General features: G+C 34.1%; 1 protein-coding gene across 2 annotated transcripts in view; it reads left to right on the top strand.

Moving 5' to 3' along the window:
- Positions 1-1,975: 1,975 nt before the first annotated feature.
- The window catches only part of LOC135206183 (homeobox protein OTX-like), a 492,545-nt gene continuing 467,463 nt past the window's right edge, over positions 1,976-27,057 (top strand). For both annotated transcript variants that reach the window (XM_064237496.1, XM_064237494.1), the window contains exon 1: positions 1,976-2,170. The gene's annotated coding sequence lies outside the window, so the exon portion shown is untranslated. The remainder of the gene's footprint in view (positions 2,171-27,057) is intronic.

Raw genomic sequence — 27,057 nt, 5'->3', positions numbered from 1 at the left:
TTATGATACAATAACAGTCAAAATGTTCAGTCATCCGATATAAAAAAGTAAGAGACGCTCAAGTTCGGCTGAAAAATCTACGACTGTGTCACGTTCGCCCTACCTCTAAAACATTACATTAAAAAAAAAAAGGACAATTTTCTTTCTTTTTACTGACATGATTATTAGACTAATAACCGATATTTCGCAGCTGAAAATTTCATACTTTTATTTTCCACGCCAGAACAAGAGAAAATATTTGTTTACAGTATACATGAGTGTGCATTTACACAATAATCATGGATGGTACAAGTTTTGGATACATACACTTACGCGAATAAAAATAAACTATCTTGGTGTATTCTGAAATGCTTGGTTTAAATATATATATATATATATATATATATATAGATATATATATATATATATATACGTGTATATATATTATATATATATATATATATATATATATATTTGTGTGTGTGTGTGTGTGTGTATACGTATATATATATATATATATATATATATATATATATATATATATATATATATATATATATATATATATATATATATATAATATATAATATATATGTAAATATATATATATATATATATATATATATATATATATATATATATATATATATATATATATATATATATAATAATAATAATAAACCAAGCATTTCAGAATACACCAAGCTAGTTTTATTTTTATTCGCGTAAGCATATGTATCCAAACTTGTACCATCGTGATTATTTTGTAAATGCACACTCATGTATACTGTAAACAAATATTTTCTCTTGTTCTGGCGTGAAAAAAAAAAAAGTATGAAACTTTTAGCTGCGAAATTCCGGTTATTAGTCTAATAATCATGTCAGTAAAAAGCAAGAATTTGTCTGTTTTTTTTTTCAATTAAATGCTTTTAGAGGTCGTAGATTTTTCAGCCGAACTTGAGCTTCTCTTACTTTTTAATATCGGATGACTGAACATTTTTACTTTTATTGTATCATAAAAATATACCATCCTCTTCTTACTTCTTCCTAATGAACACCATATTCTTTGGAAGCTTGAATTTCAAGTCAATGGCCCCTGTGGGCCTGTTCCATATGAAAAGGTTTCATATTCTGAACAACAACAACAATAATAATAATAATAATAATAATAATAATTAATAATGAATAATGTAATTGTGGTTATTGAGAGCTAATTTTTGTATTGATGGTTCTTTCTCTCATAGACTTCCTAGTCTGCGGAACGGCTCATTCGTCATCCAGTTATCTTAAAGAAAATAGATAGGATTTTTTTTTTTCTGAGAGGGAAAGGAACGTCTTGTCTTGCTTGGCGCTCTTATGCGTAATAATAATATAATATTTTTTTTTATTATTATTGTTATTAACCTCCTATATGATCTTGAGCGACCAAAAAGGATATTATTGAGGTTTTTTTCACATTTACCTAACAGGTTCGAGTTCTCACTCCATGTAATAATGGATAACTCCCTCCTCAGGTCAGCAAAATTCTGTCCCTTAAATTAACAGTTGATTGAAATTTATTACTCGTGTGTGGTTTTTAACGGTATTAGCGCAAAATTTTTTGACAGGCAAGAAAATTCCTTTCAAAATAGCTGTTATTTGCACGGACATAAGTCAAACTTCTAACCTTAGAAGTGGCTGTATTTTATTTCAGAATATAAGTTGTTTTAGATATATTGTACGAAGAATTTTTTGTATACTGGTTTATGCAATTTCTACCAGATTTTCATCTTCAGTTCATATATTCAGGTACTTTGTTTTTGTTTTCTATTTGTTTTCAATTATGAATGGAATCAAGTAAACGTTACATATTTTGAGACTGAGTTTGCCATGTAGGGGAAAGTAGGGGGAAAACCTGTGGTGTAGGGTGAAGGGGCTTTCAGTTGCTTGGCAACCCTGGGCCGGTATGACTGGGAAGACAGGGAAGGCCAGGCCTCCCGGGCCCCAGTCCCCACCCAGCCGTGAGGGTGGGATGACGTATTGTGCCATGTCTACTCCAGATCACTTGCTGAACATGTTATTTTCGAGTGCCATTGCATTACTACACCGCCCTCCAATACATAGTCGCATAACAGATAGGAAGAAATTATTTTATGTAGTTCCAGAGATGTGCTTTGCCATCTACAGACTCCCTCAGGACGAGTGCCTGAAGGTAAGAAGAAAGTATAAGTTGAAAGTTACCTTTGAAATAAGTATCTATATCTGTTCTTATTCCGGAGGAGAAATGAATATAGTTTGGTCATAATAACTGGTAATAAGGAAATTCAAATGATGGTAATCGAATGGCGATGACTCAAATGCAGGGAGGAAGCTAGTAAGCTTAGTACGAGGTGCTCAAGTGGAGGACCTGGTGAGCCAAATATTGTCTAGTACTGTGCAAAAATTTTTTTGAAGATTAATTAGTGCCCTTTTTCTTAGTTTTGATTATACTTAGATGAGTGATAACCTCCCCATCGTTCTATGTCGCTGTAAAAAAGGAAGAGGGGAGGTTAGGCCTAAGGATCGGGGCCGGGCGAATGCAACCGTTCTCTCTTTAGACTCAAACTTTTGGCAGAATATGGAGGGCTCATTCTATTACGTCCAGGATTTAATGAAAATATATAAGTGTATGGGTGGTCGATATGTATTAAATGCAGCAAAAATGAAGCAGTATGTTAGCATTGCTGAAGTAATTAGCCAGGACCCACTGAGTAGGCGGAGCTAGAGAAATGTCTTGACCGTTTCCCATCATGCACTTTTCCCGCCCAGACGACTGAGACTGGACGTAATAAAGTGAATTTGGTGACTGATTTTACAGGCGTCACGAAAGTTATTGCGGTCCGGGTCTTTTGAACGATAACAACTTAGTAATGTAACGTATAAACATGCATTTCGTACTGTAGGTCTACACCACTCCCTGCTTTTTAGAGTGCTCACCTCCAGTTTAAGTGTTGGTTTTTAGGAACGGTGAAAGTAGTCGTGTTGCTTTTTTTTTTTTTTTTTTTTAATAAATAAAATGCACATTCTTAACCTCTTTAGTACCTTACTACACTTAAAAAGACTGCGCAATCTAAACCAACCAACCGCGTTGCTGTGACCATGTATGCCATATCATCAAAAACAATAAGCCATGAATGCCATATCATCAGAAACAATAAGACATCAGCAATCTGGGGGGCAAGGTACTACATAGATAATCATTATAAAGTCTCCGCCCTTTAGACAGACTGACAGTTCATTTAGTTCATGTATACTGTAGTCTCTGTGTACAATAGTTTAAGGATCAAGATCCACTAATGGCGAGGTGTTTTCTGTGAAAAACATCCGTTTATGGTTGCGTAAGGTAAGACCTGTTTATAAAAATCAAAAAATAAAAACCACCGATATCTAGAAATGTTTAAAATTCGTTCTCGGACAACATTTTAAGGCTAAATTAGATATTGCATCATAAAAAAACATTTGTCTGGACCTTACTCTCTTTTTAAAGCTACACATACTACTGCAAATTTCGTTTTAAACTCATTCGCAGAGATAATTTGGTCACACTTAGTAACTGTGATTATCTCATCAGAAAATATCTTACATTTCTGCCACCCACCTCTCTCTCTCTCTTCTCTCTCTCTCTCTCTCTCTCTCTCTCTCTCTCTCTCTCTCGTTTCTAACCGTCCTTACCCACTATATAGTTGCCCTATCTTTATTGTTATTACAGCAAATTAGGCAATAAGAATTCCTAGTCCCATAATAACCCTACGGGGGATTGTGACAGATATTGCACGGTGTGTTAATAATGATATGAAATTATGGTGACCGCCCATATAGTGCACAGCAAGGGCGATATCAAAGTAGCCATTTCTTCAGCCGTACCCCTTAGGGTGGTTAGATCCTCAAAAATTTTTTTTTTTTTTTTCGATGTAGAATACATTTATTTTCTTATTGTAGGAAAGCGTATAAGTTAGACTGAAGCTATGTAGTACTGCATAAAATTTACATTCACGAACCCGAACGTCATTCTTGAAAGATTATGTACAGGTACCATATGCGCCGTAGACCTAGAATAGTACTAAAAAATTATAATTCTTGTCTACAGTACAGTTTTATTAGTGAAGGTTAATTGTACTTTTAATTTTATTTACTACATTTAACTTTCAGTGGAGAAATATAATTTAAGCTAGACGCATGAATTTGTCTCTTCTGTTTCTGTATATATGTATGTATGTACGTATATTATTTATCTATCTATCTATCTATCTATCTATATATATATATATATATCAGATATTATAATATATATATACATATATATACTATATAGTTATATATATTATATATTATATATATATATACATATACATACATACGGTGATTCATCTACACTTTTTCGCCGTGTTTAGAACTAGTCGCGGTGGGGGAGGGGGGGTGTTCAAATGTATTTCGCCGTGTTTAGTACTAGTCCATGGGGGGTCAAATGTATTTCGCCGTGTTTAGTACTAGTCCATGGGGGGTCAAATGTATTTCACCGTGTTTAGTACTAGCGCCTGGGCGGTCAAATGTATTTCCCTGTATTTAGAACTAGCCCCTAGGGGGCGGGGGGTCAAATGTATTTCGCTGTATTTAGAACTAGCCCCTAGGGGGCGGGAGGGTCAAATGTATTTCGCCGTGTTTAGTACTAGCCCCTGGGAGGGTCAAATGTATTTTGCCATGTTTAGTACAAGCTATTGGGGGTCAAATGTATTTCGCCCTGTTTAGCACTAGCCCGTGGGGGATCAGTACATAAACACAGCGAAAAACATATTTGCCCCCAAAGGGACTAGTACCAAACACGGCGAAACATTGTACTAGATGGAACACTGTTAAACCTTGTTGAGTAATAGCCCCCTTTTGATTATTTCATATATGCCCTTGGGATTTCGTGAAATCTCTGGATTTCACAACATCCCTGTACTAATATATGTATATATATATATATATATATATATATATATATATATATATATATATATATACATATATATATATATATATATTATATGAATATTAGATATACGTATATATATATATATATATATATATATATATATATATATATATATTATATATATAATATATTTTATATATCCTATCCCTAAAATCGGCAACATTGGGCACGATATTAGAACAAAGAGTAATTTTCAAGACAAAAACATTCTTTAAAGACATTTTTAGAGACAAGAAGGCGGTTCATCTAAGAGAATCTAACCTAATTAAAGTCTTTAACCGATTTGCAACGGTGTACGAAGATAAAATAAATTGATAGCGTTCATTTTATTGCGGCAGATTTTTTTAAAGAAATAATTTCATAGACTTATCAGAACTTACCAGGAAACTGCAGATACCGGCTTTAAGTTAGTCATTGAACGCCTTTCTATTTGATATTTTTTCTTATTACGTTTATACTACATGAAACTAATATACTTAAAGAATACAAGCTTGTTAATTTGCTGTTGATCCATAACTCAGAATACTAATAGAAATCCAGGATAAAAAACTTGGGAGATTCTTATACTTTAAATAAATGGGATCCACCCGCCCCCACCCCCCCCCCCCCCCCCCACCCCACCCCCGACGAAATCAGTTTATGAATTAAGTGTTATAAGTAAAAAGAAAAAGGGAAGAAAGAGGCGAAGTAAAACGCTTTTATTATCAGCATCAATAAAATTCATGATTCATGTGAATATTAATGATGCCGATTTTCTTTAAGCAAGTTTTAAGTTTAAAAGTTAGTTGGATGATGCAGATCTGCGAACGAAAGGGTGTAATTGAACGAACGATCGAATGATTTTCAGAAATTGATAAATGTAGATGTTCCCCTAAAGAAGTAGGGCAACAAAATAATGATAATTTTGGATTTCTCACCTCAAAAAATACAGAATCAAATGCCATTTTCAATTACTTTGATGCTAAGCCTTATATATATATATATATATATATATATATATATATATATATATATATATATATATATATATATATATTGTGTGTGTGTGTGTGTGTGTGTGTGTGTGTGTATATGGTATATATATCATATATATCATATATATCATATATATATATATATATATATATATATATATATATATATTGTGTGTGTGTGTTGTGTGTGTGTGTGTGTGTGTGTGTGGATATGTATATATATCATATATATTATATATATATATATATATATATATTATATATATAGTCTTGGCATTAAAATCATTGAAACTAACTTGTGTTTCTTCAAAAATCACAAATCCACTACGAAAAAAAAAAAAACATGATTTGGTAGTGTGGCGAAAAAGTTTTTCCTCGCTATTCGTTTATTAAATGCAGTGCAACTTCGATTGTGGCATCTTATCGATCAACTGACAGCTCTTCATAAATCCGGGTGTTGCCAGCATCGGGGAATAGGGCCAAGGATGCCACATCGCTGAAGCATGAAATTAGAGCTCATTCTCCACCGCCAGCCCCTCACCCTCCTCCACACCCTCACCCTCCTCCACACCCTCACCCTCATCCATACCCTCACCCTCATCCTCCACTCCGATTCTTTCTCCACTTTTAATGCAAATGAAGTGAAATACAAAAAAAAAAAAAAAAAAAATGTACCGAAAGGAAAATTATAATCTGAATATAGATGCAATTTCCTAACATGAATTCTTACTCCATTTTTGAAGAAAATTAGTGAAGGTCAGAGATAAAAATATATCTACTATTCTCGCCATTTGAAAAATCTACAAATTTTCTGTTCCTTTTCCAGCGGATAAGACAAAAATAGGATGCTCTAGGCAAAATCAGACCTGTACCTTCAATTGGCATAGAGGGGCGTGCCTTACAGATTTGCACGCTTAATAGACTAAGGGATAATGCAGTAGGGTGGCCGGTTCCTCTCTGGCCTGTCTTTTAATTAGTAAAACCACTTTAAGCCTATAAAATATTTGTTTTCTTTACACTTTTCTTCTTACGCCAGTCTCCCATGCGTGGATGTTTCTACGCTTTTCACATTGAATGATGTGTCTGCATACACGATGCTCCTTCAAAGGTGTTCCATACGGCGAATGGCTCGGTTCTTTCTGCTAAAGTTCCCTGTCTTCTGCTCATATACAGATCTTACTTTGCGTGTGTGACTGTATGCCACCTACATTCCCTCAGCATCTCTTTACATGTCAGGTCTCACAACCCCTCTTCTGTTTCATGTATAGTTTAATGTGAATTTTTACGATCCTCATTTTGGAAGTGAGGCCCATTGACATAAAAAAAAACATTTCTTGCATTGAGCGAATTTCGCCTCTTGACCGTGAATATTGCATCTTATAGGCTGGAAGTTCCCAACTCATTATTGATAAGATCAAAGCCTCTTTTAAGAAAATATCTGTCTTTTGAATCTCAGATTTCTATTGCTCTTGGTAAATTCTAAGGGAAGTGTTGATTTACTGTAAAGCGGAGATTTAAGTAAATATGATAAAGCGAATCTGTAACAATAAAGGCAAAGGATTTCTAGTATACAATTAGTGAACCGCCAGAGTTTTGACAAAATTACATATGGTCCTCCAAGGAAAATACATAACGTAGAAGAGGTTTAGATAATATGAAAATAAGACTATATAGTACTGTTCCATCAAGGAAATATATTTTTATTATATGTATATGTGTGTGTGTGGGTGGGTGGGTGGTGTATGTTTGTGTCACTACAAAGCTTTAGATTCATATGCAAGAAATAGAAAGTAAATTTTCATATCCGGTGGCAGAATTCGAAACGACGTCCCGAATATCAGCCCAAGGTCACGTTTGATCCTCTTCTTAAGTTAAATTTAACATCTGAAAACGTCAGCCTGGAACAAAAAACATTTTGTGATGTCAGCTACATCAAATAATCAGACATAAGAAGCAGCCAGTACTCGCATAAAAAAAATGAATGCAACGCAAAATGGCATACATAACAGAAGTCTAGTAACTCATCCTCTTGCTTGACATACCAATAACACAATTACTGCGTGCCATTTACTGCATATAAAACCAATGACAGCGAAAACAATGTGCATGAACACTTTAAGTACGCTGGCAATCGCTTTTTCATGACTTTCGGTGCACCTGCTATCTTGCTGAGTGACATTCTTGAACGGATTACTTACTATTATTTATTTACTTTTTTTGCAATAACTCGCTGATTGGCCTCTCATAGATTATCTAGACGATAGAATGGATGCTTGGAGTCAATGGACTATCGCTTGACTCGGAGGAATAGGAAAGACTGAATTATTCGCCGTGAGTTGGATGATTCTTCAGTTTTCTTAGTTACCTTAAACGTGGTGGATCTTTATCAATTTAGATAATTCACTAAAGTATATCAATGGTTAATGTTGATATTAAAATTCAAAGCGATACAAAGTTACATTTTAACTTTTATGAGACAATGTATATTGAGGGTAATGTTTCAATTCATGATTTATGAGGCAGTGTATTAAGGGTAATGTTTCTCGTTTCATGATTTGTAAGGCAGTGTATATTGAGGGCAGTGTTTCTCGATTCATGATTTATGAGGCAGTGTATATTGAGGGTAATGTTTCTCGATTCATGATTTATGAGGCAGTGTATATTGGAGGTAATGTTTCTTGTTTCATAAGGCAGTGTATATTGAGGGTAAAGTTTCTCGTTTCATGATTTATGAGGTAGTGTATATTGGAGGTAACGTTTTTCGTTTCATGATTTATGAGGCTGTGTATATTGATGGTAATGTTTCTCTTTTCGTGATTTATGAGGTAGTGTATATTGAGGGTAATGTTTCTTGTTTCATGACTCTTTACTTTATTATTCAGACCAACTAAGCTTAATTATTTTATAGGTTATTAAAGTTTATGTGAGGTTAACATTATGCTTCTCTAATTAAATTCTTGTATTAATTAATCGTTATATAACAAAACGTAACCATAACCATGGATACGCTGTGTAATAGTATAACAATGCATTGTTAATTCTTCATTTATTTTATTTTTTTCTGCCTTTTTCCTTGCATTCTTCTTTTACGTCTCTCAAAGGATGTGAAGAGTTATCGCAGTTATTACAACTTGTTGCATGTGTTTGGTGACTGTGGAGTCAATTTGGGGTGAGGGGTTGAAATGTTGGTTTTTATTCCCGGAGAGTTACGTGACGTCCACAGGGGGTAGGAAAGGTGGAGTCAATTTGGGGTCGGGTTGAAAGAATGGTTTTATTTCCCGAGAGTTACGTGACGTCACAGTGGTAGAATAGTGGAGTCAATTTGGGGTGAGGGGTTGAAATGTTGGTTTTTATTCCCGGAGAGTTACGTGACGTCACAGGGGGTAGGAAAGGTGGAGTCAATTTGGGGTCAGGGGTTGAAAGAATGGTTTTATTCCCAGAGAGTTACGTGACGTCACAGTGTAGAATAATGGAGTCAATTTGGGGGTGAGGGGTTGAAATGTTGGTTTTTATTCCCGTAGAGTTACGTGACGTCACAGGGGGTAGGAAAGGTGGAGTCAATTTGGGTTAGGGGTTGAAAGAATGGTTTTATTCCCAGAGATTTACGTGACGTCACAGGGTCCCGAAATAGTGGAGTCAATTTGGGGTGAGGGGTTGAAATGTTGTTTTTATTCGGAGAGTTACGTGAGTCACAGGGGGTAGGAAAGGTGGAGTCAATTTGGGGTGAGGGCTTGAAATGTTTCGGTTTTTATTCCCGGAGAGTTACGTGACGTCACAGGGGGTATGTCAGGGGTTGAAAGAATGGTTTTATTCCCTTAGAGTTACATGACGTCACAGGGGGTAGGAAAGGTGGAGTCGATTTGGGGTTAGGGGAGGCCACGCCCCCCTAATATGAGCTCATGTACGTACATGAGCTTGTTAGACAAATGGAGTCAATTATGTTGGGGTCAGGGGTGGCCACGCCCCCCAGAATAGTGGAGGGTGAAAGGATGGTTTTATTCCCTTATAGTTATGTGACGTCACAGGGGTAGAAAAAGTGGAGTCGATTTGGGGTTAGGGGAGGCCACGCCCCCCTAATATGAGCCCATGTACTACATGAGCTTGTAAGACAAATGGAGTCAATTTGGGTCAGGGGTGGCCACGCCCCCCAGAAATAGTGGATTTGGTTGAAAGGATGGTTTTATTCCCTTATAGTTATGTGACGTCACTGGGGTAGAAAAGTGGAGTCGATTTGGGGTAGGGGAGGCCACGCCCCCCTAATATGAGCTCATGTACGTACATGAGCTTGTAAGACAAATGGAGTCAATTATGAGCTCATGTACGTACATGAACTTATCATACATATGGAGTCAATTATGAGCTCATGTACGTACATGAGCTTATAATACAAATGGAGTCAATTTGGGGTCAGGGGTGGCCACGCCCCCCAGAATAGTGGAGTCTATATGGGGTCAGGGTGGCCACACCCCCCAGACAAGTGGAGTCTATATGGGGTCAGGGTGGCCACGCCCCTTTTGGGGGTTTTGGGGGTTGCCCCGCCCCTTTTTAGGCCTCACGTACGTAAACAATGAGCCAATCAGGAGGGGGGAGGGGGAGGGGGGTAGCACGCCCCCATTGGGGGGGGTGGGGGGCGGGGGGCGGGGCTAGAAAAGTGGAGTCTATATGGGGTCTTTTCCTCTACTAATGTCTTCAATTTTCAGAATAAGCTGACCTGGCGCTGAGAAATAAGTCATCTAAATATCCCGGTGAAATCGGTTAACTGGCCCCGCCCCCCAAAAAAGCCGAATTCCTGTGTGGACGGATTAAGATCTTAATCTGGGAAAGGGACGCCATTCGCCATTAAGTATTCACTGTACAGGGTTTCATCTTGTTGCTATAATCTTAGTAAGCATTATCATTGCAACATTGAATTTGACTTGATGTGATAGCAGATGCACGTAGCTTGTGACGATAGTTTTGTATGATAGCCTAGTAGCTATAGTAGTGATGCTGTATGGTGCTATTTGTTAAAGCTATATTCTGTTCTGCCGAGTTTAATTTTAATCATTAAATGTCTCTGTCGTTATCATAAATGGTCACGGAAAAACGTGTATATATTATAATATATAAATACTAATATATTTATATATATATTTATATATAATATATATATATATTTTATAATATAATTTTTATTATATATATATATATTTATAATAATTATAATTATATATATATATATATATAATATATATTAAAATATATATATATATATATATATATATATATATATATATATAAAAGCAAATACCACAAGGAAAATGATAGGCAGAAATCCAAGCGTTTTCGTCTTTACTAAGACATTGTCGAGGAAAATGTATTTTCTTTCGTTTCTTTCGTTCCTTGACAATGTCTTTCCTATGGTATTCGTTTATTATATATAATATATATGTATATGTATATATGTATATATATACATACACACACACACACACACACACACATATATATATATCACGTTTTTTCCGTGACCATTTATGATAACGACAGAGACATTTAATGATTAAAATTAAACTCGGCAGAACAGAATATAGCCTTAACAAATAGCACCATACAGCATCACTACTATAGCTACTAGGCTATCATACAAAACTATCGTCACAAGCTACGTGCATCTGCTATCATCAAGTCAAATTCAATGTTGCAATGATATTGCTTACTAAGATTATAGCAACAAGATGAAACCCTGTACAGTGAATACTTAATATATATATATATATATATATAATATATATATATATATATATATATATATATATATATACATATATATATATATATATTATATATATATATATATATATATATATATATATATATATATGTGTGTGGTGTGTGTGTATGTATATATATACATATATACATGTACATATATATTATATATAATAAGCAAATACCATAGGAAAGACATTGTCAAGGAACGAAAGAAACGAAAGAAATACATTTCCTCGACAATGTCTTAGTAAGACGAAAACGCTTGGATTTCTGCCTATCATTTTCCTGTTGGTTATTCGCTTATTTAATGAAGTCATGTGGAACTACTGTGATTTTTGAGTATATATATATATGTATATATATATATATATATATATATATATATATATATATATTAGTTTATATATTTATATTTGAATCAATTCTTATTTACAGCCTCGATGAACTTTATTGAACTTGATTGTCGTGAAACCAATTTGATTGAAACCTCCCAGTCAACCAGCCCGAGTAGGCAAGCACTGAACAATCTTTTCTTAATGCGAAAATCATATATCTTTCAGATATGCGTTCTTTTTTGTGTGCATGTGCATGTGTGTGTTCAACACGCATTGAATATAGTCCCTCCCTGATTACAGTTTAAGAATTCAGTGGAGTGAAAAAAAATCCAGTCATTAGTGTGACGTGAAGAGTCTGGGCATACCGAAAGTATGCTAATAGTCTAGCATTTGAGATTGGAAGTATTCATTACATTCGTAACATGCAAGTGACGTGACCTTTTCCGTCTTCAGTGAAACGAGCGGCGGTCGAATGCGGGTCTTTTCTCATGTTAATGACTGCTTGGACGTTATTGAAGACTCTGGAATATACCTCCTGCCCTTTGTGTGTCCCTGATTGACTTTTTCCTGCTCCGCAGATTTCCTTCTCTCTCTCTCTCTCTCTCTCTCTCTCTCTCTTCTCCTTCCAGTCTCTTCTCTCCTCTCTCTCCTTCTCCCCTCTCCTCTGCATTTACTTAGGGGTGCTGAATAATTTATTGAAGTCTTTATTTACTAATTTTGAAGAATTTATTGAAGTCTTTATTTACTAATTTTGAAGAATTTATTGAAGTTCTCATTTGCTTATTTTGAATAAATTATTGAAGTCTTCATTTATTTATTTATTGAAGTCTTCATTTGCTTATTTTGAATAATTTATTGAAGTCTTCATTTATTTATTTTGAAGAACTTATTGAAGTCTTCATTTACTAATTTTGAATAATTAATTGAAGTCATCGCTTACTTAGTTTGAGAAATTTATTCAAGTCTTCATTTGCTTATTTTGAATAATTTATTGAAGTCTTCATTTACTTATTTTGAATAATTTGTTGAAGTCTTCATTTGCTTATTTTGAATCATTTATTGAAGTCTTCAATTATTTGTTTTGAAGAATTTATTGAAGTCTTCATTTACTTATTTTGAATAGTTAATTGAAGTCATCGCTTACTTAGTTTGAAAAATTTATTGAAGTCTTCATTTGCTTATTTTGAATAATTTATTGAAGTCTTCATTTACTTATTTTTAATGATTTGTTGAAGTCTTCATTTGCCTATTGTGAAGAATTTATTGGAGTCTTCATTTACTTATTTTGAATAATTTATTGCAGTTTCATTTACTTATTTTGATTAATTTATTTAAGGTGGTCATTTCGACCTTATGGAATCGGCCATTGTCAGTGTTTAGTATTTCCTTGTCAGTCATATTTTCTTGTTTCCTTCCGCACCCCGTCGCTCCCACTTTATTGCAAGCCTTAGATATTTCCTTCTGGACCACAGTTTGGGCTTTATGGGTAGGGCTGAGGATTGCCATCTTATACACAGGATTTCCCAGCCCTTATTAGAACTGAAGTGCTCTGCATATCTTACTATAATATAAAGGGCGTTATGTCTGTCCGTCCGTCTGTCATTCCATCACGGCCAAACGGCTGGCCCGATGGGCATGAAACTTGGCAGGGTTATAGTTGGGACCCCCAAGATGGTTTATAATGGGGTTTCATCCCACCTCCCCCGCTTTCCCAAGGGGTTGGGGGTGAGAAGGGATTCCCTGAAACGAAAAGGGGCTGGTTGTTCCCTCCCTTAGACTTAGTTACTTTACGAATTTATCATACATAATTAAAAAACACTTGCATGAAGCACCAGATGAATATGCTTTTAATAGGGATTGGTAAATTGCTAGTAGATTAATACTGCTTGCGGGTGAGTTGGAGGTCGTTGTTCAATGCGTTTTTTTGCGGGACCTTAAAAATTATTACCTCCGCCTACATGCAAACATCTAACCGGAAAACAATGAACAATAAAATGAAAGGAATGGCGAGAGAGAGAGAGAGAGAGAGAGAGAGAGAGAGAGAGAGAGAGAGAGAGAGAGAGAGGATAAGGCGAACTTGAATCAACAGCAATATTAATTGTTCGATATGCACGTAAGAATACTTGCTTTAGCATAAGATCACAATTTTTTTATGTTACTTATTCAACTGAAAAGGCTACGTCCGAGTTTCATTCGAGTGACTTTCTAACTTGAAAAATATTTAATTCAAAATGTCTGACCGTCAGTGACCACTCAATCAAATGTATTTCAAATGTTTTCTAGAAACTGAAACCTTCAAACGACTTTTAATAGAGATCATTTGTGACGCTGGTTTTAGTAGTCATAAGTAAATCAATCAATTTACTTTACATATAGCCAGGTATCATAGTTGCCGCTTATAATTTGACATGTATGATTACGGTTTTATATCTAGCAAGAGTGAGAGTGCGAAGTAGAGAAATTAATAGATAGATAGACTTAGGGCGTACATTCTGTATTTATTTGTAGTGCCCTGTTACCTGGAAGTTGTATACACAAGAGTATCACGTTACACACTCACACACACTATATATATATATATATATATATATATATATATATATATATATTATATATATATATATATAAGCTGTGTGTATGTGTGTGTTTGTATATTTTTAAGTATATTTATATACACACAGATATATAAATAGATAATTTATTGATTTATTTATTAATCTACTTATCTGTACTTATTCTTTACCTTGTTCTCATGTCACGAGTCGCCATGTCTTATATCAGCGTATCACTAACGAAGTACACGAGTCATTTTTCACATTTGTAGTAGAACTGTGACAGTAATGGAAGACGAAAACGCATTTCTTTCTGTATTTGGTTTTGGTTGTGGAAACCAGTTGATTTCTTCTCACTCCATACGTGTTAAAGTTTAGATTAGAAAAAAAATAAGTAAAACTGTTCTGGTCACATCTCTCTCCAATTAAGCCAGTTAAACAAGCGTACATTATATAACATGTCGTCCAACGTAATCACTTCCTTTAAGACATTTGCCAAGAATTTTAGGGACGAAATGAACCCCAAAGGCCTCTTTTGAAGTTGTTAGCGTTATGTCCATTCGGTAAGTGAGTCATAAAAAAACACTTGAAACATTAGCATCCGAGGGATTCGAGTTGACTCAGGTTGTTTGTAGAGTTGATTACCTATAAGGAATGTTGAGAATCGAGTCCCACCCTTCCTAGCGTTGCTGTGCGACGATGGGAAGAACTAATTCCAGTTTTTTCGAACTCGTTTTATTGTTGCTATGGGTCCCTGCAAAAAATGAACAAACATTCGTTGTTGCGGGTGAACCGTAGATTATTAGTAATAAGTGGAAAGTAAACAATCTTAAAACAGCGGCTTTTAAAAAAAAAAAATTTTTAGTCTCGTAATGTATACCTTCCATGTGTGTGTGTGTGTGTCTGTTTTTTTTTTTTTGGTACTGCTTTATTTTCACAGCGGAACGTTTGCACGGTTTAAATAATATCGTGACGATTATTTTTAAAGATATTTAAGTTTTTTTTTTATATGTATTTCTATACATTTACATGATGTTAGTTACTAAATCAGTTTTATCTCGTAATCTTTTATCGTTTAGGTACTGCATAGTCGGTGTATGAATTATCATTGATTAGAAATTGTTAAATATATCTTTACAGGATTTGGATATTATCAGGGCGAAATACTATTTTCTTACCGTTATGGGCAGCATTTTAGTTTATTTTATTTTATTTTTGAGCTGACAGTAAGGATCCGCAGCCTATGTCATTGTCATCTGTGGGTACTGAAGTGCACCAGCTTCCGCCATCACGAGAGGCTTCAAAGTTATGAGCTGCGGATATTTACCGTCTGCCTAAAGAAGAAGAAAAACTGGAAAGATGCTTCTTTGGGCTGTGTTCGAATTCCATTTTATCTTTTGTATGAGACACATTCTTAGATACAGACGATGTCCATTTTCGCTTAAGGCCCGTCCACACTAGGAATCATTGTTTGCAAACACTTTGCAACTTATGTTTGCAAACAGTTTGCAAATAATGTTTCCTAGTGTGGACAGGCCTTCAGGATTATCGATTACTTTCTTCCTTTTACCAGCATAAGAGAGCCTGGCTTCTGAAATTGCGAAGCGCAGTACGGCACACTGAATCCAACTTACGAAGGACCAGGGTCTATAGAATACCCACGATTAGATTAGATCTTATCAGTGGCCGATAGCTATAAAATAGGTGGCTTATCTATTGACCGTTCTACATGGCGTATTAGAGCATTCTTCTAAATTCTCGTTTACCTTGAAGGTCTTCAATTAATCTTATCAATGAATTTTAATGGGCGACATTGATGGGTCATTAAAACTCCACGCTCCTCTGCTGATAAGAACCTATTGATCTTTGTATGAAAAAAAAATAGTTATTAACTAATTCCTATTTGAATAATTACCAACTGTCAAGTCTTGTTTATGTTCCGTTTAATCATGGTAGTCCAGCTAGCGCTACTATATTTCTTAGTCTCTGAAACCCCAATATTGATAAAAAAAAATATTTGTCAAAAATACTAATTTTCTATTATCATAAGAAATACTGAATTCTTATTTAATCTCGCATATATTGAATATTACGTTATCGACGCCTTGCTGCCCATTGCTTGTCATAATTTAAGTAAAATAGAATATATCAGTAAATATTCTGTTTCTCCCGGGATGAGAACGAACTGATTCCCAGTTTTCATATTCCCGATCACTAGCTGGAACTGTTCTTTTCAAGAGCTGTATAGCTAGGTTTCGATTTCCGTGGAGGAAAATTTCAAGCACGTTCCAATTAATTACATTGTGCCTTTGATATAAGGAATGAAATTAAATTAGCATTGATTAACAGCAATAGTAGATTCACATCAAACGTGCATTTGATGTCTAGGCCAGTCCCTTACGACGCTCCTGATTGGCTGTGGAGAGTTCACATAGGCAGGATGTATGTTCCACCTCTCCTGAGGGATACGTATTTCAAAAGCATCCCTCTGGAGAAGTGGAATATAGATCTTACCATTTGAACTCTCGAGAGAGACTGAGAGTTTCCAGCCCTGTGATTGGCTTATCAACAGCCAATCAGGAGCGTCGTAAGGGACTAGCCTAGACATCAAATGCACGGTTGATGTGAATCTACTTTAGTCGAAACTCGAATTCTGTCTTTAGGCTTCACTGTGCCCCGTCGCGTCTCGCAACTTTTATATTTTAAGTCTTGATACCCTCGAGTGAAAGACCTGTGGATGATAAATGTCTATTCAGTTTTGATGATCTGTTCTCCAAAATTAGAATTACTGATATATATATATGTGTATATATATATATATATATATATATATATATATATATATATATATATACACACACTTATATACACATGTATATATATATATATATATATATATATATATATATATATATATATATATATATATATACACACACACATATACACATTTATATAAAATATATATATATATATATATATATTATCTATATATATATATATATATATATCTATATCTTAAAAATTCACAGTAGATGCACGTGACCTTCATAAATAAGCGAATACCACGGGAAAATGATAGTCAGAAATCCAAGCGCTTTCGTCTTTATTCAGACATCGTCAAGGAGCTACTAAAGGTACAATTGGAGAGGAAGGCCTCAGGTACAAACAAGATCAGGAATACCAGATGGTTAATTATCAAAAGGGTAGGGTAAAAATTAAAAGGGATAATCCAGGATTATCGGATATCACACGGTCACAAACTTAAACAGATTCTGACCCTAACCGAAATTGCAAAGTATCTTTACAGTCCAAAACATGTAAAAACTAAATATATTAATTTTGTTGCTTATATTTATCTACAACTTTTTTAATTATGAAAGCATCAAGTTTAAATAAACCAAGACTTAAATTTAGAAAATTTCTATTATTTGACTTGACAAAACAAGATTCAATGATATTCCTTTTAACTGTGTCATTACATGGGACTAAGGCTCTTGCTTGACTCCAGTTAATAGGATGGTCTAAATCTCTCATATGTACAAATAATGCATTCGATATTTGCCCAGTTCTCACAGAATATTGATGTTGCTTGAGACGCTGTGAAAGAGATTTGCCGGTCTGTCCGTAATAGACTTTATCACACTTTTTGCAAGGAATTTCATATATGCAGCCTGGAAGATCTTTAGGAGAATTTTTGATTACTAAACTCTTGACATTAATATTACTGAAAACAACATTTATGTTAAAAAGCTTTAAAATTCTACGAATATCTAAAAACCTTTCATCATAAGGTAATTTTAGAATGTTATGCTTACTAAATTCAAGTTTGTCATTGGTTGAATAAAAGGTTTTTCTAGCTCTTTACCATGCCACATCTACAAAAGTCCTTGGGTATTTAAGTTTCAATGCAATATCATAAATAGTTTTAATTTCAGCGTCAATAAACTGCGGGCTACAGTTAATGACACAGTTAAAAGGAATATCATTGAATCTTGTTTTATCAAGTCAAATAATAGAAATTTTCTAAATTTAAGTCTTGGTTTATTTAAACTTGATGCTTTCATAATTAAAAAAGTTGTAGATAAATATAAGCAACAAAATTAATATATTTAGTTTTTACATGTTTTGGACTGTAAAGATACTTTGTAATTTCGGTTAGGGTCAGAATCTGTTTAAGTTTGTGACCGTGTGATATCCGATAATCCTGGATTATCCCTTTTAATTTTTACCCTTTTGATAATTAACCATCTGGTATTCCTGATCTTGTTTGTACCTGAGGCCTTCCTCTCCAATTGTACTTTAGTAGCTCCTTGACGATGTCTGAATAAAGACGAAAGCGCTTGGATTTCTGACTATCATTTTCCCGTGGTATTCGCTGTATTCTTTTATATATATATTATATATATATATATATATTATATATATATATATATAATTATATGTATATAATTTAGTATATATATATACATATATATATAGATATTTGTATGGTATCTAACAGTGGTATGGCTGTGTTGAGTGTGTATGAACAACTTACATGTGAACAGAATTAATGAATGACACTGAACAGGTATTCTTTATATGCTCGTATTTTATCATTTTTGTTGAATAAGGTATTCTTTGGTATGTTATCCTAGCGACATTACCTTTCTCAGGCCTAAGGGAATCTTGAAACAAAAATCAGTACGAAATAGTCGATGGAAGGTAAAGTTTAAAGGAACTAGAACCAAAAAATAAGTAAATAAATAAATAAATAAATAAGCAATTTGAAATATCTTTATTATGATCACATTTTCTGATATGATTAACAAAAGCATTTATATTTATTATATTGCTTGACGTTAAACCTCACTTCACCTTTAAAAAGCCTTTCCAGGTACCATGAAATTTAGCATCACTCCTAAACTTCCTTTGCAAAATGAATACCCTCGCTTAAGTATCCTTGGAAGTTCTGCTCATTGCCTGTAAATTCTTCTACTCTTCAATTAGAGCGACTTGACTCTTCCTTCAGCTCCCTGCGCGTTTTCCCTCCTCTCCATTCATCACCATAAAAGATATTAATTTTTCCCAGCCACAGACTCGTTGCCATTTCCTGAACGTTTTTATGAAGGCTTGTTGAACATCGGCTGGTGTCTGTTCCAACACACTGTTATCTTTACTTGCGTAATGATTATATTTAAAAGAATTTACGATGCATATCCAGTTTTGCCATATGGTTTTTTTTAGCTGTACATTCGCATGAACATTCATCCGTATTTATTGGCAAGTCTTTATATGTCTACAATCTTGATGGACATCTCCACTCAGAAACACGGCTATATTCACTTGCGTATTCATGTATACATGTGCATATCTATAACATCTTCATTTGTGTCTTCGGAAGAGAAACTGTCATTACAAAGCAAATCTAAAAACGAAGCGACGCAGAATAATCATCGTCTGGTGGCCTATCCCGTTGACTCATTTATCTCTGAAGTTGCTCAGTCGGACCACACCCCGCTAACTACAAGCACGAATCATCTCGTATATTCAGCAGTGCTATCTTCCAATGAATCTCTAAGCCTCCCTTCCACTAAATCCTGTCTCTCTCGTGTAAAGACCCGGTACTTGTCTTCCTCCAGTTGTATGTGCGCTATTCGAAAACATTTACGCAGGCCACGACTCCCTTTTCCGCTTGTGTTATTTCAAAGGCCTGCCAACTCTTTGTGGGCATGTGGGCTCGTGTGCGTGCGTGTGCATGTGTGTAGAGGAGGAAAGTAAGATGTAATTCTAGATAATCCGAATTGTTTGTCGGTTACCTTTGGGTTTTGGGGGTTAGTGGTAGTCAGCATATATATATATATATATATATATATATATATATATATATATATATATATATATATATATATATATATATATTATATATTTATATATATATATATATATATATATATATATATATATATATATATATATATATATATATATATATATTTATATATTTATATATTTATATTTATATATATTATTAAATATGTATTCATATATATGTATATAGATTTGTGTGTGCGTGTTTATGTTATGGGTGTGTATGCACTCGGTGAAACTAAATTACCCGTAGACTATTTATGACACGAAAGTCCTAATGACACAATGGATGTATTCGTATGTTAAAGACATACATATATTTATTGTTTGCGTACCTGCCTCTGATACATTTTCTTGCATTTTCAAGGCTAAAGCAGCCGTCTGCCAGCTCTCATGATTAATCTTCACTCAACGTGCGGGTGAGATTCACCTAGTTGACCTACTTGTCAATTAAGTAGGCCGTAAGGAACGCATCCCACGTTCCATGTATTTAAATTGACATAAGGAAGGACTCGTGACCAAAATTATAAAGGAAGTTCCACGGTGTGCTTGATTAATCATAGATACACAGTATACGTACATACATACTCACACACACTGAATCACAAAAATATGGAACGTGATGAATAAAAAAAAAAAAAAAACAAATGCCCCGAAGGAAAGAAAAACAGTGGTGTGGTGCTAGGCCTTTTTACGAACTGTACTTTATTTTACTCAGTCTGCTAAGTGAAGGACAGAATCGAAAAGCCTAGCACCACTTCATTGTTTCTCTTAAATTCGTCGCGTGTGTTTATTTACACGTGTATGTGTATATATATGTGTGTGTGTGTGTGTACACAAAACTAATATATATATATATATATATATATATATATATATATATATATATATATATTATATCTATATATATATGTATATTATATATATATATATTATATATCATATATATATATTTTATATATATATATAATATTATATAATTTATATATCTATATATATATTATAATATATTATATATATTATATATACATTCGTGTGTGTGTGGTGTGTGTGTAAAGCAGTTTTCCTTCACGAGCGAGCTCCAAGCATTTTAAAGGTAAACAAACAATGCTTCTCGGTTGTGTTATAAGCGAAGGCAGGGGCAAACTGTGAATTCGTTATGCCTGACGGGCGAAATTATGGCATCTTTATTTACTGGATATTAATTTTCGATTTAACTTTTATCTCTCGTATTAGTGTTGAATAGATCACTATATTGCGGATATTAAAACCATGTGGTGTGATATTTTCGTTAAAAGATGAATATTCCTAACTGTTAAAATCTGCAAGAAACATTTGCTACCAAAATATTTTGAAATGATCGAAATATGTAATTTTTATGCAGACTTTTTTTTGTGTGGGACCTAGCAGTGGAAAGTCCGCAAATTCACTAATAAAATAGAATTCCCTGTAGTCGTTACGGATAATTAAGTAGAAAGTCGTCATATTTAAAGAATTGTTCAAATCTTTAGGAGTAAATAATAGCCAAGGAAGCTATGAAAAAGAAAAAGTCCATACTCTCTCTCTCTCTCTCTCTCTCTCTCTCTCCTGGGAACTAGTTTTCTGTTTTCATGCAAGCCCTCCACCCCCGCCTTCCCGGACGGTAATTTTAACAGTCAGGAATGTCCCCAATAAACATGTGTGACGCAATTCTCAGATCCTTATATTAATGAACTTCTACATTATTATGCTAATCCATGAAAACTTAATAAGATATATATATATATATATATATATATAAAATATATATATATATATATATATATATATATATTATAGTCAGAAAATCATATTACACATGATCTCTTTCAACCTCCGTTACAGAAATTTAAAAGTGCATGATCTGTTTGTAAAAATATTGTGCACTTTTGAACCGTCTGTCTAAGAGTTGAGCTAGCTAATCGCTCAGTGGCTGTGCCAATTACTGCATTCGCAACGCGTTGTTGTCGAGGGCAAGACACAAGAGACAAAAACAGAGGCAAGTGTCTGTTAGGAGAGCGTTAAAGGTGTTTGAGGAGTTCCTGCTCTAAATTAGTTTGTCCCAGTCTATCCAGGCAATTATCGTCTATAAACAAAGGGCCTTCCTGAATTATGGGGCATATACTGGCTGTCGGTCTTACAGCTGGATAAGTGTGGCTTTGAATTCAAACACAGGTTGTAGGCTTTGGATATGATTATCATTCGTATTATTGTTGTTACTGTTGTTGATTTTATATTCTAAATTTATTTGGTTACAATCATCAGCATTTGCTCTACCATTGGTTTCTGTTGTGATATCATAGGACGGCTTATGGTGTAACTGTTGTATCAGTCATTATAGATTTTCCTGACAAGCCCTTCATGAACCAAAGTTGAACTCTTCAGTAAACAATTCAGTGAAGTCGGAAGTGTGGTATATAATTTTTGGTTTACTTTTTTCCTATCACGCTGCCAGTGTTGTATCTTCATTCTGTTTCTGGTGCTCTTTCAAGCCTAAGCTAGAAAAGGCCAGCAGGCTACTTGCTACTTTGCCTTTATTCTTAAAAAATTGATATTAATATAAATATAATATATATATATATAATATATGTTATATATATATATATATGTATGTATGTATGTATGTATAAGTGCGATCAAGTACGAATCTCATACATTTCCTTGGGATTTATACTACACTTAATCTACCAGTTGTTTCGCGAGATCGTGCAGATGCCTTTCCATAAAATAATTAGCCAGCGACTCTAATTACCGTGCTGTACGTTTCCAAAAGTCTCGTTCTTTCGACAGACGCATCTGTTTGTCATTTTATTATGTCAAAATAGATGGCTCTGTGTACCTCGATATCGAGTTTGGGAGTTATATTTACCGAAATGAAAAGCTCACGGCCTCGGCGGATAAATCAGCTCGAAAGTTGTAGCGCGAGTATACCTTTATTTTGAAGGTTTCCTTCAAAAAGAAATATCAAAGCTGTTAAAATGAACCTGACCGAAAACAATTGCTTTGGAATTAAAAGTAATTCTTGCTCTATAATCTTACAGTTCATTCTGTTAATTGGGGCCTAGTCACTGGTAATTATACTTCAACTGGTTGATGACTGCAGGAAAAAGACCGACTAATCAGTAGAAATAACAAATGTGATATCGAATTGGCTCAAATTTTCGCTCGCTTTTTCTCTACGCTGATATAGATCTCTCTCTCTCTCTCTCTCTCTCTCTCTCTCTCTCTCTCTCGAAAAGTTAAGAACTTTAATAAGAGTGTGCTTAAATTCATTACACAGCTAACGCTATCAGTAATTTGAAACGGCATCGTAATAGAACAATCTTGTGTTTTTATATATAGCACGCGCAGTACTCAATATCCGATCATCTCAGCGATTCTCATCCCTAGTTATAGACTTAAGAGATAACTAGTGGTACCTTCTACCCAAGAAGGTAGTTGCGTAAATATTGTTCGAGTTAACATCGAAGCTGCATTTACTTGTAACCATTAAGTTACCGGAAGAGGCATTTGTATCGGTAAGAAAAGTGTGGGTATTTATTACATTTTTTATGACCGTCAGAGCAGCGGTATACCGTCATTACATTTTGTGAAGATAAGTGCAACTGCATCATTTTGCCATTACATTTACAGTCTGATGTGCTGTCTTATACCTCCTTCATTACATTTTAATGGCAATAAATGCAACGGTATGCTTACGTCATTTTATTTTAGTAATAATGAGCGCAAATTGTATTTCGTCATCATTATATTTTTAGACTAATGAGGGTAACGTTACCTTTCTGTTATTTCAGTTTGAGAGTAATTTAGTGCAATTTTCCCCCTCCGTCATACGTTTCGATCGCGGTGATATTTTAGTCATTGCAATTAATAATTTATGAGTGTAAAAATATTTCTTGACGGTTATGCGAGATATCTAGCCTTCTTGAATTCTTTACCATATGCATAGTTTGTAAGATGCTGTATTTCTTATTAACTGCTTTCAAACAGGTCGCTTCTGTTATTAATCAGTTTCACGCTTGCATGGTATAATGCCGTATATAATTGTTGGTCATTATCATCTGAGTGAACGAAAAATCTCAGTTCGTTCTATTTGTTAATTATTTCTATCGTTCGTTGCTGTTTCATCATCGTTAACCTGTTCACTTTCTTTCCCTATTTTCTTGACTGAATACAACTGGATGGTTTTAATGTCTCTCCAACATACTTTTGGAATTTTCATCAAGTTTTTTTTATCTTCCGTCCGTTCCTTCCGACGTGTTTTCTGATCATCAGAGCACGAAGAGTTGGTGATGAAACGGCTTAGGAAATCCATTGACAAAAAATACAGTTTCACCGCATTGCTAACGAAATGGCAGAATAAAAACACATTATGAATGTTAGTGTCGTAAGAGGGATTTTATTATAAGGGAGATCATTTGCGATTCCACTGTGATGCCGTAAATCTCATTTAACAAATAGATGAATCTTGTTGAACGAAGGGTGATGAATTACTATAATTTTGTCTGGAATGCTTTCATAATCTTTGCCGTTATTTTGGTAATTCTTATTTCGTAAACTCTCTTGTTCCTGTACCGGGTTTTTTAACTATACGTTTTCTTCTGTGAGTAATACAATTGCCTGTGGCTAGATCGTTTTTAATGTCATTCTACGATTCTTATCCTTTTAATGGGTTATCTTTTTATATATAATTTTGGGATAAGTAGATTTTATTTTTTAATGTAAAAATCATCGTTCAGACCCTATTTTCATTGTGAATTTGCCGTTAAAGTAGAAATGCTAATAAACCTCATTTTATTACATTTTTGCAATATACACATGACCTTTAAATAAACACTTTCCAAAACAAAGTATCCCGTTCCCCCTGCATTTAAGCTACAAATTATAAATTGTGGCATATTTCTGCGTTTGAAAGCAAGATTCGCAAATGGAATGACGGTTGATGTAGGGTGTCCTCATTTTCTAAATGTGACTTCATTTCAGTTGTTCCTCTCTCTCTCTCTCTCTCTCTCTCTCTCTCCTCTCGCTCTCTCTTCTCTCTCTCCTCTCTTTCTCTCTCTCCTCCCTCCCTCCCTCCCTCCCTGATATTGAATGCATTGGATGTAATTGCGGAATAAATGTAGAAACATTCTTTTCATATTAATTAGCTAAACATTGTTCGTCAGTATTATTACTGGAGACTTTTATAATAGTTCATTTTAACATTTTTGCCATTAACCGTAAATATAGGTACATATAGGGGTAAGCATATTCAGTGTCTCATATTGCTGTCTGATTTCTCATATCATGATGACACACACACACACACACACACACACACACACACACACACACATATATATATATATATATATATATATATATATATATTATATATATATATTATATACTATATATATATATATATATATATATATATATATAATATATATTATATATGTATGTATATGTATGTATATATGTATATAATAGGTGGGATCTGTTTTCTTGAACAATGATTTATGTACTTGCCTCTCAGCTGTGTTTGGTGAGAGAAATAAAAAAAAAAAATTGAATGAGCAACCATCGCTACGCCAAAATATTTTCCACCGTAGTTCAATGAAATTTTTGCGGCCAGGGCGACCAGACCTCTTACTTTTGGGTTGAAACCTTTCATTCGGAATATCAGATATTCTAATATTCGCAAATGCATACCGGCCGGTTTCTCGAATAAGCTTATGTTGATTTTATTTCCAATTTTTAATATGTATGTACTTAAATATATTATAATATATATGTATCATATATATAGTGTATATATATGTGTGAATTCATATGTATATATATAGTATATATATCTATATATGTATATATTATATATATATATATATATATATATATAAATATATATATATATATATATATATATATATATATATATATTACGTCCATTTTACTTAAATAAGTGCCAAGTGGTGTCTTTCCAGTGTATATCAAGTTTACCTTTCAAGTTGGTTGCAAAACCACTATATATATGTATCAGTATCATATATATAGTGTATATATATGTGTGTATTTATATATATAGATATATATATATATATATATGTAAAATATATAAATATTACATCCATTTTACTTAAATAAGTGCCAAGTGGTGTCTTTGCAATGTATATCATGTTTACCCTTCACGTTGGTTGCAAAACCCTATGAGCGTCCTATAGTATGGTAGCGTTAAAAGAGGAACAAATAGAAATAATAGCACGTGTCCTAATTTTTCCGACTCGTTTAGAAAAGAACTCAGGATCTCTCGCTGGAGAAGCGAGCATTTTAACCTTTAAGCTGTTTAGCGTAGGACTTACATAGTTGGTCCTAGTCTACAGTGATCCTCCTGTCCTAGCGATGCCTCACAATCCTTGCTAGCAACAGGTCCTGGGTCCGATCCTGTTGGAGGATATAGTGATCTGGGTACCGTCTCTTAAACAGGTGTGCCCATGGTTGTTAGTTGTCTGTGGTGGGTTGCAGATAGGAGGTGAAAAGAGAAATGTGAAGAGGAAAAAGAACAGAAAAAAAAGACGTGAGCGATCTGTGCATTGTCAGAATAGCTACTATATCATAAT

The sequence above is a fragment of the Macrobrachium nipponense genome, chromosome 29, assembly GCF_015104395.2.
Source record: "Macrobrachium nipponense isolate FS-2020 chromosome 29, ASM1510439v2, whole genome shotgun sequence".
Classification (NCBI taxonomy): Eukaryota; Metazoa; Arthropoda; class Malacostraca; order Decapoda; family Palaemonidae; genus Macrobrachium; species Macrobrachium nipponense.
This window is presented reverse-complemented; position numbering and strand designations above follow the sequence as displayed.